Source organism: Ursus arctos, unplaced genomic scaffold, assembly GCF_023065955.2.
Source record: "Ursus arctos isolate Adak ecotype North America unplaced genomic scaffold, UrsArc2.0 scaffold_1, whole genome shotgun sequence".
Taxonomy (NCBI): domain Eukaryota; kingdom Metazoa; phylum Chordata; class Mammalia; order Carnivora; family Ursidae; genus Ursus; species Ursus arctos.
The window spans coordinates 82,508,197-82,522,361 of NW_026622763.1; the positions used below are offsets into that span (position 1 = coordinate 82,508,197).

General features: G+C 41.4%; 1 long non-coding RNA gene across 1 annotated transcript; it reads left to right on the forward strand.

The window, feature by feature from the left end:
* On the forward strand, positions 1–11,300 carry LOC113250514 (uncharacterized). The gene is made up of 3 exons (XR_003314071.4): positions 1–634; positions 2,076–2,218; positions 7,197–11,300. It is a non-coding gene; the product is annotated as an uncharacterized LOC113250514 (long non-coding RNA).
* The last annotated feature ends 2,865 nt before the right edge of the window (positions 11,301–14,165 follow it).

The window sequence follows — 14,165 nt, forward strand, 5'->3', positions numbered from 1 at the left end:
AGAGGGAGAGGCAGACTCCCAGATGAGCAGGGAGCCTGATATGGGGCTCCATCCCAGGACCCCTAGATGGCAACCTGAACCAAAGGCAGATGCTTAACTGACTGAGCCACCCAGGCGCCCCTAGTTTAGTATTTTCTACTCAGATTTGTAATTCTCTTTTTCAAATGAAGGTGGCACTAAAAGCTTTTCATTTGAAAAAGCGCATTTTTGATAAATTTGCTGTCCATACACCACTGAAGTAGAGTCATAAGTACAAATGAGTGACTATCAGAAAAAGGACATTAGGAAAAACGAGGAAAATCTCAAAGTATGAACTTTAAGAAGAAAGCATCAATATTAGTTCATTAATTTGTGACTGTTGCACCTTATTAAATGTAGGATACCAATAGTAGGAGAAGCTGGGTGTATGGAAACTGTACTATCTTTGTAATTTTTTTCTGAAACAAAAACCAAAACAAAAAACAAGTGATTATATTGTAGATAGGAAGCACCTCGCTCTAGAGATGTTGAATTTAACGAAATTAAACTAGAGGGTTGTTTTGTCCTTTGTTGTCGTTATCCTATTAAAATACGTTCTTCCTTCCCCAGTTGAAAGAACCAACTGCTCTTTAGAAGACAGGCAAGCGAAAAGAAGGTATACTTGCATCTCTGATGGCCCCTTCCCTGCCATCTTGCCCTGGGCAGCGTCCTCAGACAGTAAGAGCAGTGCTGCTGGGCACCCATCAGCCGAAGATCTCTGGGGCTGTCTCTCTGTGAGGCCCTCTCCTCTCCGGTACTCTGTCCCATGAACTCAGCTGCCTTGGGTCTTCCCTAAGGAGTAGAACAGGGTTTGTTGTCCCTCCCTCTGCATTGGCCTTGAAACCTTCCGAGCATAATCTGGGACAAACTGGGCGCATCTCCTTGGTTTCCCACCTCTCGAGGATCCGCTGTCCTTTACTGGCTGATACCCAGTTTTGAAAACTGTTGTTCTATGGATTTTACCTGGTGTTCATGATTGTTCCAGTAAATCTGGACCCTACTACCTCACTTTGGCCAGAAGCAGAAGCCCAAATCAGATGGAATTTATAAAGATTATATCTAAATGCTATATTGAATTATAGATACAATGTTTTCTCTGTTAAAGTAAAAAGTAATACTCTTTTCATGACTGTTGTAAAAATGATTTAAAAAATCCAGTCTCTTCTAATTGAAGTCCTGTTTTCTGCAAAAAATTAGAATGGACAACATAACTAGGAAAAAAATTGTATTTATTTTTTTGGAGGGGGGGGAAGGAGGGAGAGAGAGAATCTCAAGCAGGCTTCACGCCCAGCGTGGAGCCTGATGTGAGGGGCTTGATCTCATCACCCTGAGATCATGGCCTGAGCTGAAATCTAGAGTTGGACACTTAACCAACTAAGCCACCCAGGTCCCCCCAGGAAAGAAAATTTTAATTCAGTATGCAAAAATATGCCTTGAGGTACCAGCAGATAGTTGTGATCCTATACACAGGTATACATATCACCTGGTGGAGCATGTTCTGGGGAGCAAAGAACCCTGAGCCAGGCTCCTGGTGTTGCTACCATATTTGTCTTTTAGCTTCTTATTTTGAAAATGCTGTTGAATTTCAAGGCTGTTCAAGAATGTCTTGAACATTAGGCATAACTAATTGTCCTATAGCTCTTTGGTAGCAGAGCTTGGTAGGTACTTCTAGATTTTTCCACATAGAATTTGATGGGCTTTTCTGTTGCTAACATGCTGATTGATCTGGGAGAAACCCATCTGGCAGCTGCAGCCAGTGCCTCAGACTCTGATTATTGTCATTTCTTCCAGTGATACCCCATAAAGTGCCAAACCACAACATGGTATCATTAAGGAAGTACTCCTTAGGGAGAGGCCAGCTCAAGCTGCTAACAGAAGAGCACACCCTGATGTTCTAGAAGTGATTCCTCTAGAAACATCTGCTTGGACTGGTCACACCACCATCGTATAGGGGCCCTGTGGTAGCTTTTCTGCGCTCATTTCTAAATACCCATAGATGGAAATTGCAGAGATTGCGCTTAAAGTCAGAGGTATTGCTTTTTCCTTCTGTCCATTAGAAGTGAATGCATTGTGACACTACAGAAAATGGGTGTGATGGCTCTGAGAAATCCAAGCTCTTCGATGATGATGGAAGGTGGACACACACTGCCTTAGTCCAGGCCTGGAAGCTGCTATCTGGTACATTCTGTCAGCCGCCAGAGTGAGTTTTTTTTATCTGCTACTTCCCATTAACATGGTGTGTGCTATTTCACAATACTGTCTCAGCAACGCTGTTCTGTTGCCTACCGGTGGTAATAAATACCTTCACTTATTCAGTCAAGAAACATATATGGAACACATGCTCTTGACTAGGTCCTGCTGCTGCAGAGATGAACAACCCCACTCGCAGGCTCAAGAAGCTTGCGGTTCAGTGGTGGAAATAGATATCAAACAAATAACCGTAAGATGTGAGGTAAAGACCGATGAATGTTTATTTTGTGAATGGAGGTAAGCTTTGTTCTCTGAGACTATTTATTCAATTAGCTACATAAGAAATTTGCTGATTTGAAGAATGCTATGTTTCAGTGACTTTAGAAGAGATTTGTTTTTATTTTTTTAATTTTAGAGAATTAAAATCTTTTCTTTGTTCTTTACGATGTGAACTTGATGCCATGTGCTTTGTGGAGTGTTGCATCTCCCCTGTGAATGTCAGGGAGAAGACAGCTTAACGTGAACAGCTAATTTTAAACATCTCTCCTGGAGCAACCCTTCTTGCTCAGTGAGGGAGGTTCTCTAAGCCAAGGCAGGAGGGTACATCCAAACCCTTGTGAAAACACCTAAGTGAAATTCCACCTAGAAACATACTATTAATAGTTTGAAGATGCTCTGTGAAAGCAGGGACCTTTCTTTACTCAGTTCTGTGTCCCCCATAACAGTTCTTTGCTGAACTGGAGACGAGGAACTCCATGGGACTCTACGGACAGAGCACTAATTAGGCAGCCACAGTTTCTTCTGTGTAAGCTCCCATGATTCTTGTCATGTGACTTGGTTGTTATCATGACCCTCACTGGTTGACCCAACCCTTCTTTATGCCCAAAGCAACTGTCCAAATAAGCTAGATGTACAGAGCCTACCAGCCTGTGAGATGATCTGGTTTGAGGAGAGTGTCCAGTAGGAAGACTCCATGTTGGATGGCACCTAATAGATTCAGTCAAATCTCTTTTTTTTTGTCATTTGGATCTTCAGAGAAGGCAGTAGAAGCTGGGACTGTGTGTGTAAGTTGAGGCAGCAGAGGGAGAAACTGAGAAGGCAGCTGAGTCATGACTATAGTGGGCTCTGTAGAGGAGGGAGTGAGACAAAGCTGGTTTCTGAGGGGTCGACTGGTTGCCCATGTCTCCAGCACTTGTTCGAGCTGCCTGAGCTGCCATTCTCTCATGAATAACGAGGACTTTCCTAGCTGTCCACGAAGCCCATGGAGGTCCTAGGGCTTCCTTTCTTTCTCGCGTGTGCATAGTAAGTGCCCATCAGGTGAGGCGGGCATTGCCTGCCCCTCACAGCCTCTAAGAATCTAACACAATATTTCGGCAGTAATAATTCTAAAAGGGATTATTAATGCTTCCATTGCCACATCACACATTGTAACGGCATGCCAACTTCACCATACTATTCGCATTTAGCCTTATGTTGCTTCTGTGTTTGCCAATCAGTAATGCTTGCATTTTTGCCAAGATAATATAGTATTAAATTGTATTGCTTGAAATATTGTGATTTTAATGTAAACTAGCACTTTAAAAAGTATTACAAACAAAACTAACCAGGTAAGCCTGAGAAGGAATTTTATTATCCATATTATTTTAGAATAGCTCTTATTTCAATCAAAATGCCTGCTGTTCTATTTTAATGTGTTTTGTACATATAAATAAATTCAGGACTGGCAAACACATGATTTTCATCAGATATACTTTGTTTGAATGAAGATTAAATGCTTTTGTAAAACTTGTCCTTGTTTGAAGTTGAAATTTCATGTTACCACAAGAATTGATCAGCAGAAGCTCATTTACAATAGGTAAATTGATTTATGAGAGTACACACAGGGTTTTAGCTATTATTTTTGGACTTGCTCCCCAACCCACACAGGCAATTAAGTAAGAGTCAGAAAAAGGAAACACTCATCTGAATCATCTTTTAAAGTCTAGGTTCCACTCTAAGACACAGCATTTTATTTCCTGATCTCATATTTAGCATATGCGTTGGTCAATCCCATGGATGGGCTCTATTTTCTGCAGTAGTCCAGTTCCCCTTCCGTCTGTCCTTAGTATGTGCTCCCATTCCACCCCTTTTAAAGAAAAATGCCTCTTTCAAATATCTAAGTTACATTTGATTGACAGCTGCCTTCAGCACCTAATGCTCCCCCCTCCTTCAGGGACTTGAGAACATGTGCTTTTTTTTTTTTTTTTTTTTTTTTAATGTGCTATCTATGAACATAAAACCAGGAATTCAGATTGAAATGAGGAAAAATTCAATTATTCAGGTATGTTTGGTCTCCTAGACTGAGCTGGTATCCTTAGTGCTGAAGACTGACTTGAGCTCTAATAGAATTCAGATCTGTTTTAATTTAAGTATAGACCCAACTCAGTGGCCATGACATTCAAGGGTTTCCAGGTAGAACCGACTTTGCAGGGCATCTGACAATGGGTGTGCTTTCCCTAGTTCCTACTGCCCTGTGCATTTAAAAGCATTTAGCAAATATTTAAAAATGACCAACCCAGGCCTTTTGCATGCAAATGTTATAAGGATTTTTTTAAAAAAAGTATACATATTGGAAATATAATGGCCTTTTCATGAAAGTTCAAGAATTTCATAAGGATATGGGAAAATACAGGAAAGCAAGACAGTAGCCAAATTATTAAGGATTGTTGCTAGATTTGTATGAGGCTCATAGTAAATAAATTTCAATCCTGAAATCACAGGCAAACATTTATTGCTAGGTCAAGAGTATGGAAGTTCTAAATAGAGCCTGATCCATCATTGTGTAGATTTTGGCATTTTTCTTTTCTTTCTTTCTTTTTCTTTTTTTTCTTTTTTTTTTTGTTATCACGTTTTTGATTCATGTAGTTGGAAGATCTTCTTTACTTACTGAAAATAATGACTCCCATATAAGGAAGACCCTCTTTTGCAATGAAAAGTTATTTATGTTTCAGTAAAATTCAATAATAGCTACCTCCTCTCAAACAGGAGTAATGCCAGCAGTACATTACAGAGATACCTGCTCTCAGTTATTCTCTTTGGATTCTAACCAGTTGTTATTACAAAGGATGTAAAACATTCTTTTGGTGCAATGAAGATTTCTGTTCTGACAAACTATCAGCCTTATGCGTCATGTGCGGTTTCCATCTTAAATTTGAGGTAAAATCCTGGCCTATTTATATTAATCAAAGCACATAATTGTTTTGTTGTTTTCCTGGAAAACAATTTTACATTCATTGCAATTCGTTTGCTAGCCTAATATTATAGATCGTAGAGTCTGCCTGCAGTAATCTCTCTATTCTGCAGACGTAAACATAAACCTGTCTAGAGAATCGAGAAATTATTGAAGGTGGGTTCTACAGATCTGTAATAGTGTGCTAGTAAATAAGCTGCAAATGAGATGTAGCACTGTTTTCCAGGGGGAAAAAAGTCTTGTTTAACTTACCACATCTACCTAAGTGACCGTTATTTTATTTGTTCCCAAACCAGTCTTGAAAGGAGAATTTGGTTTCCATAAAGTTCGAGTAAAATATTTTCAGTGATAATTGTGCAACCTCCATTTTCATGAAGTCAGCACCATACAAAATTGATTAGGCATATTAAATATTCAAATACTTTAATAGAACAAGAAATGCATGAATGGTGTTAAAATCAGTACAATGAAAATAGTCTGAAAAATATGGTTTACTTACTAATGAGGCATTAAAAAAGATGTTTCTTTTCATTTCTCTATTTCTTTTTTAAGCTAAACTTGGGTTGAAATCTTTGGTTCTTTTTCTTTTTCTTTAAGGAGGCATATGCTATGATGGAATGTCAGGTTTTGTAGGGAAGAGGGGACAATGCCCTTGAATTCCTATCTCAGCTCCCATCACACATGAACTCTGTGGCCTTGGCAAGTCACTTACCTTCATAGAGCCTTGGTTTACTTGTTGATAAAATGGGGGGTAATCGTAGCTACCTTATTAAGTCAACACATAGAATTGCTAGGTCCTATGGCAAGTATATGTTCATAAGGATAAGAAATTACCGAACTGTTTTCTTCAATGGTTTTACCATACTTGAGTTTTAAAAGAAGACACAGACAAGCTACTTCGATGCTGTGTATCCACAACCATAGAGAATCAAATAGCTTCCCGGTCAGGGCAGGAATCGTGCAGGCGATGCATGGAGAGTGTGCAGAGAAGGAGCAGGGCGTAGGAAACTCAGGCTGGAAAGTTTTGCGTTAGCTTGCTCATCCCACCACATTCCAGGCTCTGCTCTCTGCTCACAAGGAGATGAATTCTTCAGCCTTCAGGCCCTTTTCCGCTCTAGTTACTGAACCATCACACAGAGGCAGGAAGAACGTAAGCTATTTCAGGGACATTTTGCTATTACTCTGTACTAATGGATCCCCAGGTGGCCACATAGGGCACCCCAGCTGCCAGCTCTGTTGGAGGTTGGTTAGCCCAGTGTTGTGTCATACACCCTCTTACCCTGAGAAGTTCGCTTCGTGCTGTTAGTGTGTGCCCTGGGTCATAAAGCTGGGTCTTCAGCATTGAGTCCACGCCAAACTCCTTGTCCCGCCTTCCCATTGCTGTCCCCTTGGGAGGCCTGGGGCTCTGGCTTATGGTTATTATTAGTCCATTCTGCCTAAGAACTGCACCTATGCGCCAGTCAGGCCACTCTTTCTGTTTCATCCTCATGGGCAGATCTAGGGCTGTACCAAGCCTTTTTACAGTAAAACTGTTATGTTGTCTAGAAATTCATCAGTGAGAAAAATACTTGCAGGGAAGTAGGTAGAAGCTGTAAGATGCTAAATATGTTCCTTTCTTTTAAGTGTAATTTGGATCTCAAGCAAGGATGATTTTCCTTTGATTATGTGCACGATGTATACCAATTGATTTTTAAACCTTGGGCAGAAATGTGTTAAGAGTCCGGATGTGAAATAAAGGGAGATCTCTGTTGGTTTGCAGCCCTGGATGAGTCTGAAGCTGGTCCCAGGACACGGGATATGGGAAGAGACCGGAGAAAGAGGAGGACCACTTCACGCTGGTAGGTGGCAGTTTTAATAAGCAGGAGAACTTACTCAGGAGGCTGCTCTTGGGCAGCTGCAAGATGAGTCGAACCCTACAACCCGACTACAACCCGACCCCTACACCCGACTCCCATCGCCCTCCCCCCCCCCGGGGGGGGGGATTTGACGTGTTTGTATAGAGGCCTTCACTGGGTCGTCATGTATGCCATCCAGGTGGTCTCCACAGCACAGTATCTTCTCAAGGCTGCATCCTTGAAACGGCTCCAGCTGTGGGAATGGGGGGCAGAATGTACATTCCAAGGATAAGAGAGAGGGTGATGCGCCTCCGATTTCCTGGGTCCAGCTTGCATGGTAACCGGCGGTCACGTCCTCTCGATGACCTTCTCCAACTGTCCGGTGTCTCTGCTGAACTGCGCACAGTGGCTACCAGCGGAGATTGAGGGGAGCGGTATACACAGCCGAAGGGAAATAATATTGTCAGAGGCCCCAAGGCACTTTAGAAGATGTAAGGAATTCCTTCCATTTTCTGGTATAATTATTGCAAAAGGTAGAAATGCTTAAATGTTTAAGATTCTTGTGAAACTCCTACCACACGCAGTGACGACTCTAACAACTGTAAAGCTCGATTTTTTCTGACCAGCTTATGTGGCCTAGAACAACGTGGTTATTTTTAGCCTCTGGACCTAAATTTTTTTCTGACCTATTAATGATCCCAGGAAGACAATCTAGCAATACAACAGCTCACTGAAGTACTGAACGGGGAACACATGGATGGCCAACAGCCAAACTTAAACATAATGTATGAGTGTGCCCACCGGTGCTGACGATCCCCCATGAAAACAGTTCGTCTTCACTCCCCTGCTGAGACCAGGGGCACATCCCCGCCCCGCACTGAGCATCAGCGGGCTCCACGTGCTCTGGGCAAGACAGATTTCTTCCATGGTGAGTGAGTCTTTGCCATGATGAAGATAATAATCTGGAGCAAATGGAAGGCAGGACGTGGGGAAAGATCAGGCTGTTCCCTCTAATTAGGGAAATTTCCCTCTCTGTATAAGCTAGTAGGGAATGAATGTTTCCACCTAACATGCCTTGGGAAGAGAAGATATCCGTGTGGAAAACAGTTGTCCAAACAAACGAGCAGGTGACCCAGAAGCAGCGTGTGTGGCGCAGAGAAGCAAGCGCACACGCGGTTTAGCAGAGTGACAGCTCTATGTGGGCCACACGGGTGTGAGCAGGGTTCTTGGCGAGGGTGGGGCTTGGGCAGACCCTCAAGGGTTTGGATTCGTGGAGAGGGTGGGTGTCTCAGGCCAAAACCCAGCTGTGCAGGTGGATTTGAGGACACGTGAGTGTTCGTGTCAGAAACCCCAGGGAAAGTCGGCCATGATGATCAGGAGGAATCCTTGAAAGTACGGAGGCTCGTGAAGTCCAGTTTGAGGCATGCGGATGAGGGGCTCTGCAGATACAAAGAGAGACCTATGAAAGCTTTTTTAAAATCTGAACTTGGTCAGCAGAATGAGTACAACCCCAAACATCTGACCATTCTGTTACCTCTTTTGCAAGGAGTAGTACCCCTGGTAACAACTTAGTGTAAAAAAGATCGTTGATTGGGTGCTACTGCAGAGTGCCAGTTTCTTTACACGCACACGTGCACACACACACACTTTTGAGAATTTTTCTATTACAAAGATGAAATGTTTTTTAAACTAAAAAGTTATTAGTCCTATAAAACAACAAACCATTTACTTGCTAGCCCCCAAAGGAGAGATTATTTTTAAGTATATATAGCAAACTGATTCCGGTTCAGTGTTTTGGATGGAAATAAAAGAGAGTAAGCAAAAACAGCAGGAACGTTTGAAAAACACTCATCACCCTTCCAGCACTCCCTTCTTAGAATGGACATAAAAGCCTTGTGCTTTAAAATATTGGCTAGAGAAATGTTACTTGTGCTTGCCATTCTCCTCGTTACAACTCCTGATAGTGTTAATACTTTTATTTAGTGCCTTTCTTTAAAAAATACAGGGAAATGACCTGTTCCAAGAAACAGAGTCCTTTGACTTAATTGTGTGTGTGCTGTGATTATTTTTAAAATGCCCTATTGAGTAAAGGACATGAACAGGTCATTTTAAAAACCAGCAGTAAGCGTGGTTAATAAACACGTTAAAAAATGTTCCCTCACTAATATTCAAAGAAATGCAAATTAAAATAATGAGATACCATTTTGCCTCTCAAATTAATACTTTGAAAATTGTTGCGTAAATTTCACGGATAGGATTGCAAATCAACACACCTTTTTTGGCAATTGATGCACATAATAAAAACCGTTATGCTTTGACCCAGCATTTCCAGACTTCGGTGCATAGAGTTCCATGGTCATCTGGGAGAGAGCCTGATGAGGTCCAGAGGCTTCAGAGCAATGCAATCCTCTCTTGGGCTGCAGTCTTTAATGCAGTGGTTCATGCTCCGATTTTCGATATTACCTAAGTCAAGCTCCTAAGTCAAATTTATTTGTAGGACTCTGGATTTGAGTTGGAATCGGGCTATTGGACATGCTCTGGCTTCTCCCAGCATCGTAGTAAAAGGCCTCTGAAGAGCTAGATTTGTCAAAAATCCTTGACAAATAACTTATTGCTGCAATTACTAATTGGTCAATAAAGGTAAACTGAGGAAAAACTGTAAAGAAGTTTTTTCCTATTAAACGAAACAGCTCTACCCACCTGAAACACATATGAAGAAACTGCCCTCCCCTACCCTGACTCAGAGACCCCCAAATCTGGGCGTTCATTTTCACCATATTCTGTAATTACTTTCAGCAGCCAGATCACTGTCCCCACTGTCGATTTTCCTATGTCTCTCCAGATACAGAAAGTCCCAGAAAACATTTGAATCATCAAATCTTTGATTTGTTTCCTATATCTGGCACAAGGAGGTATCCTCGTTACCTTATGCCAGACAAAGTGAGACTTAATGTTCTTTGTCGCGTTCGTGTTCTGGACAGCACAGATTAAGACCTGCTGAGTTGTGCTCATATAACTCATGTTGATATGTGTATACATATATCACATTGTGTTTGTGTTGTGATGTATTATTTATTTATTTATTTATTTATTTGAGAGAGGGAGAGAAAGCATGAGTGAGGGGAGGAGCAGAGGGAGAAGGAGGAAGCCGACTCCGTGCTAAGCGTGGATCCGGGGCTCGATCTCAGGACCCTGAGATCATGACCTGAGCCAAAATTAAGAATCGGACACTTAACTGACTGAGCCACCCAGGCACCCCTATGTTGTGATGTATTTAGATGTAAGTATATACAGATGATGATGCAGGTGGATGTAGGCATAGTATCGACATGCGTACAGCACAACTGTGTAATTCCATTTATATTTCGTATACATCTAGACTGTATCTACACCAATGCCTTATTGACTTGTGAGGCATAAAGATACACGTGAAGCTCTTAGCACAGCACTTGGCACGTTGCAATCAATAATAATTGCAGAGAGGGCGAGAGACAGAGAGATAGATACAGAGAGACAGGCAGAGAGACAGACACAGAGAGAACCTACTAATACATGTAATTTATTTGGTAATATCTTAGTTTGGGCTGCTACAATAAAACATTGCAGAACACAACAGACATTTCTCAGGTCTGGAGGCTGGGAGGTCCAAGATCAGGGTGCTGGAAGATTCGGTTCCTGTGAAGGCCTTCTTCCTGGTTTGCAGATGGCCACATTTTCGCCGTATCTTCACATGGCAAAGAGATAAAGACAGAGAAATAAGAGAGAGAGAGAGAGAGAGAGGGAGGGAGATCAGCTCTCTGGTGTCAAAGGGCTAATCCCATCATGGGGCTCCACCCTCATGACCTCATTACCTCCCAAAGGCTTCACCTCCACATACCATCACATTGGGGTTACACATACATTCTGGGGAGACCAAATGTTCAAACCCATAAGAGATAAGTTGCAATATCTCAAGAATTTGTCTTCTTTATGTAAGAATCTGTCATTAATGGCAGATTTTTTTTTGAAATTTTTATTTATTTGAGACAGAGAGGGAAAGAGAGAGAGAGGGAGAGAACGAGTAGAGGGAGGGGCAGAAGGAGAGGGAGAAGCAGGCTCCCCACTAAACAGGGAGCCTGATGTGGGGCTTGATCCCAGGCCCCTGGGATCATGACCTGAGCCAAAGGGAGATGCTTAACCAACTGAGCCACCCAGGGACCCCAATGACAGAATTTTAAGTTTAAATGGCAATTTGTTGTCTATGTTCTTTCTTTAAAAAAAAAAAACTATTTTACTTTTCTGTTCTTGAACTTCCATATGCAAGGGAAGAACAATTTGACTAAATGTTTCTGCTTTTTGAGATCTGGATTTTTATTTGCACTATTACAATCATGATCGTCCTATAATCTTGCATTTGCAGAGATAGCAGTGTATATTTTTAAAAAGAGTTTTATGTGCTGTATCAAAATTTTCATGAAACATTGTATAAGGTAGAAAGGACGTACATACTTATTTTACAGATAAGCTCCAGGTGGAGTCTGGGTTACCTTATACAGCTAGGATGTAGTGGTGCTAAATCCTAAATAAACAGGCCTGTTTTTCCAAATGTACATTCAGGTATCCATATCCCATCCCATCCCATCCCATCCTATCTCATCCCATTAATCCAACAGGCCATACACTGAACCCTCAAAGGAACACCCTCCTAAAAGTCTCTACCCCATTATATTTTTTCCCCCACCTTCGTGATAGCTGAAGCTCCCGGCTCTGCTGCTTTGGTTCCTTTAGAAAAAATTCCTGGGCTTCAGAAATGAGGAGCCACTTAATTACATTAGAACTCTATCCCCCTCTTAAAAGTGTGGCTCTGTTTTTTGCAATTAGATGATCATTTTCCGTAATGAAAATCTTTGAGGCAAAATAACGTTTAAGTGATATTGCTTCTTTATTCTTCCATCGTACTGTTATTACCTAGACGATGTCACATTATTGTGATCTTTTTACTTGACTAGTCTCTGAAGGAGAGTCAACCACATCTGTTTCAATCACTAATTACATCATTGCAACAACTCTGATCCAGGTGTCCCTCCCCATCCCCCTTAATTTAATTTAATTAATTAAGAGGGGGGAGGGGCAAAGGGAGAGAGAAAGACAGAATCTTAAGTAGGCTCCACGCCCAGTGCAGAGCCCAATGTGGGGCTCGATTTCATACCCCTGAGATCATGACTTGAGCTGAAATCAAGAGTCAGACCCCCAACCTACTGAGTCACCCAGGTGCACCCACCTTTATTTTACAAAAAGCAGGAAATTGGTCTTCAAGTGTTAAATAACTTATCCCAGGATCATGTATGATCCTGGCAGTGGCAGAACGTGAATTTTCGTGTAGGGCTGTCCCACTCAAAGTCAGTCCATTAACACCGTGCCATGCTTCCTCAGAACATAGGTTACACAGTTGGGGATGGAACCATGAGTGAACTTGAAACAGCTGAAGACTTCAGCCTTCAATCAGCAGTGGTCCCAACAGCTTTGAAGCTCTAATTCCACACGTGATTTCTGTAAGGTCTCACCTTGGGTGAGGTTCCATGCTACCGCTTGACACTGTCACGTTTCTCTTCCATTGTGTCCACTTCTGAGTCCCATTCCATCAAGGCTTGAAATAACCTTTTAGGTTGTATTTATCTCCCTATCTACCTACTCTGTGTTGGTACATAGATATTGCAAATCCTGAAATCCTCTCTCTTTGCATAAAATGCATCATTATGAATTGTGCACTTTGAATTTCCAAGTAATAGTGATTGCTCTGGTACAGACACGTTGAGATAAGAATCATATCATTGGGCAAAGTAGAAGTGGTATAATAAACCTTGACTTTAGAAAGAAAACTGCCAAAGACCATGGCCAAACTCTTAGGAGGAGCCACAGCAATTCACTGCCCGGTATCCTTGAACTTCTGTTTCTCTTGACGTTTGGTTGTAATTCTACCCCCAGAAGCTTCAGATGCAATTTTTAGCTGGCACTGACACAAAAGGAGAGAATACTAACCCAGGATTTGGTACCCAGTAAGCACTCATGGATGCAATCAGCAAATATCCTGTAGTCCAGACTCCTTGGAGCGTAGCACACACGAAAGAAAGCGATGGAAGATTATTTGAACATTTCATGGACATGTTGAATTGAATAAAGTAGCCTTAGTATCAACAGCTTTACCCCCTTCTTAAAATCAAGAGGTTCTGATTAATAATTACAGGGTGTTCATAATGAAGAGGCTCTCATCATATCTGCATTTAAGCATTAGAGAGTATTATACACTGAAGGTATTGGAAAAGACTAAATGTAATCATTTATTTTCCATTACTCGGAATGTTAGAAATATGCCATACTTTTTACATACATAAAAGCAAGCCCACACATAATTTATTAAGAAAAATCTCTAAGTAGGTTGTCTACACTCCTTAGTGCAGGTCTGCAGCGTTATGTACCATTTCATTAAAATTCTTCTCATTATTTTTAGCTCTTGCCAATTGTTCTGCTTAATTAACTCAATCAGTTGTGGATTACTGCCAGTTATGTTTGCAGAAACCAAGGTGGTTTATTAACTCTCATAAATGCTAAAAGATAGCAGAAGCACTGGAGGACCGATAATTAAATGCATCTTTTAATTTCTAGCCTACAAATAAAATTTAGCTCGTGTTAGTTGGCAGGTTGTCAACGTGTAGACTCTAGAATAGCTCTTTCCTCAAAGTCTAGGCTGTATGTGACCCATGAGGAGACATTAGTGAATCATGGTTAAAGTGACTCTTGCGTTACCACTAACAGTGTTCCCAACGTTGATGTTTTATTGCAAACCAGCAATCAGCAAAATTTCAAGATTCTTGAAAGAAGATTTTTAAAAAAATTACTATATTGCCATAATCTAG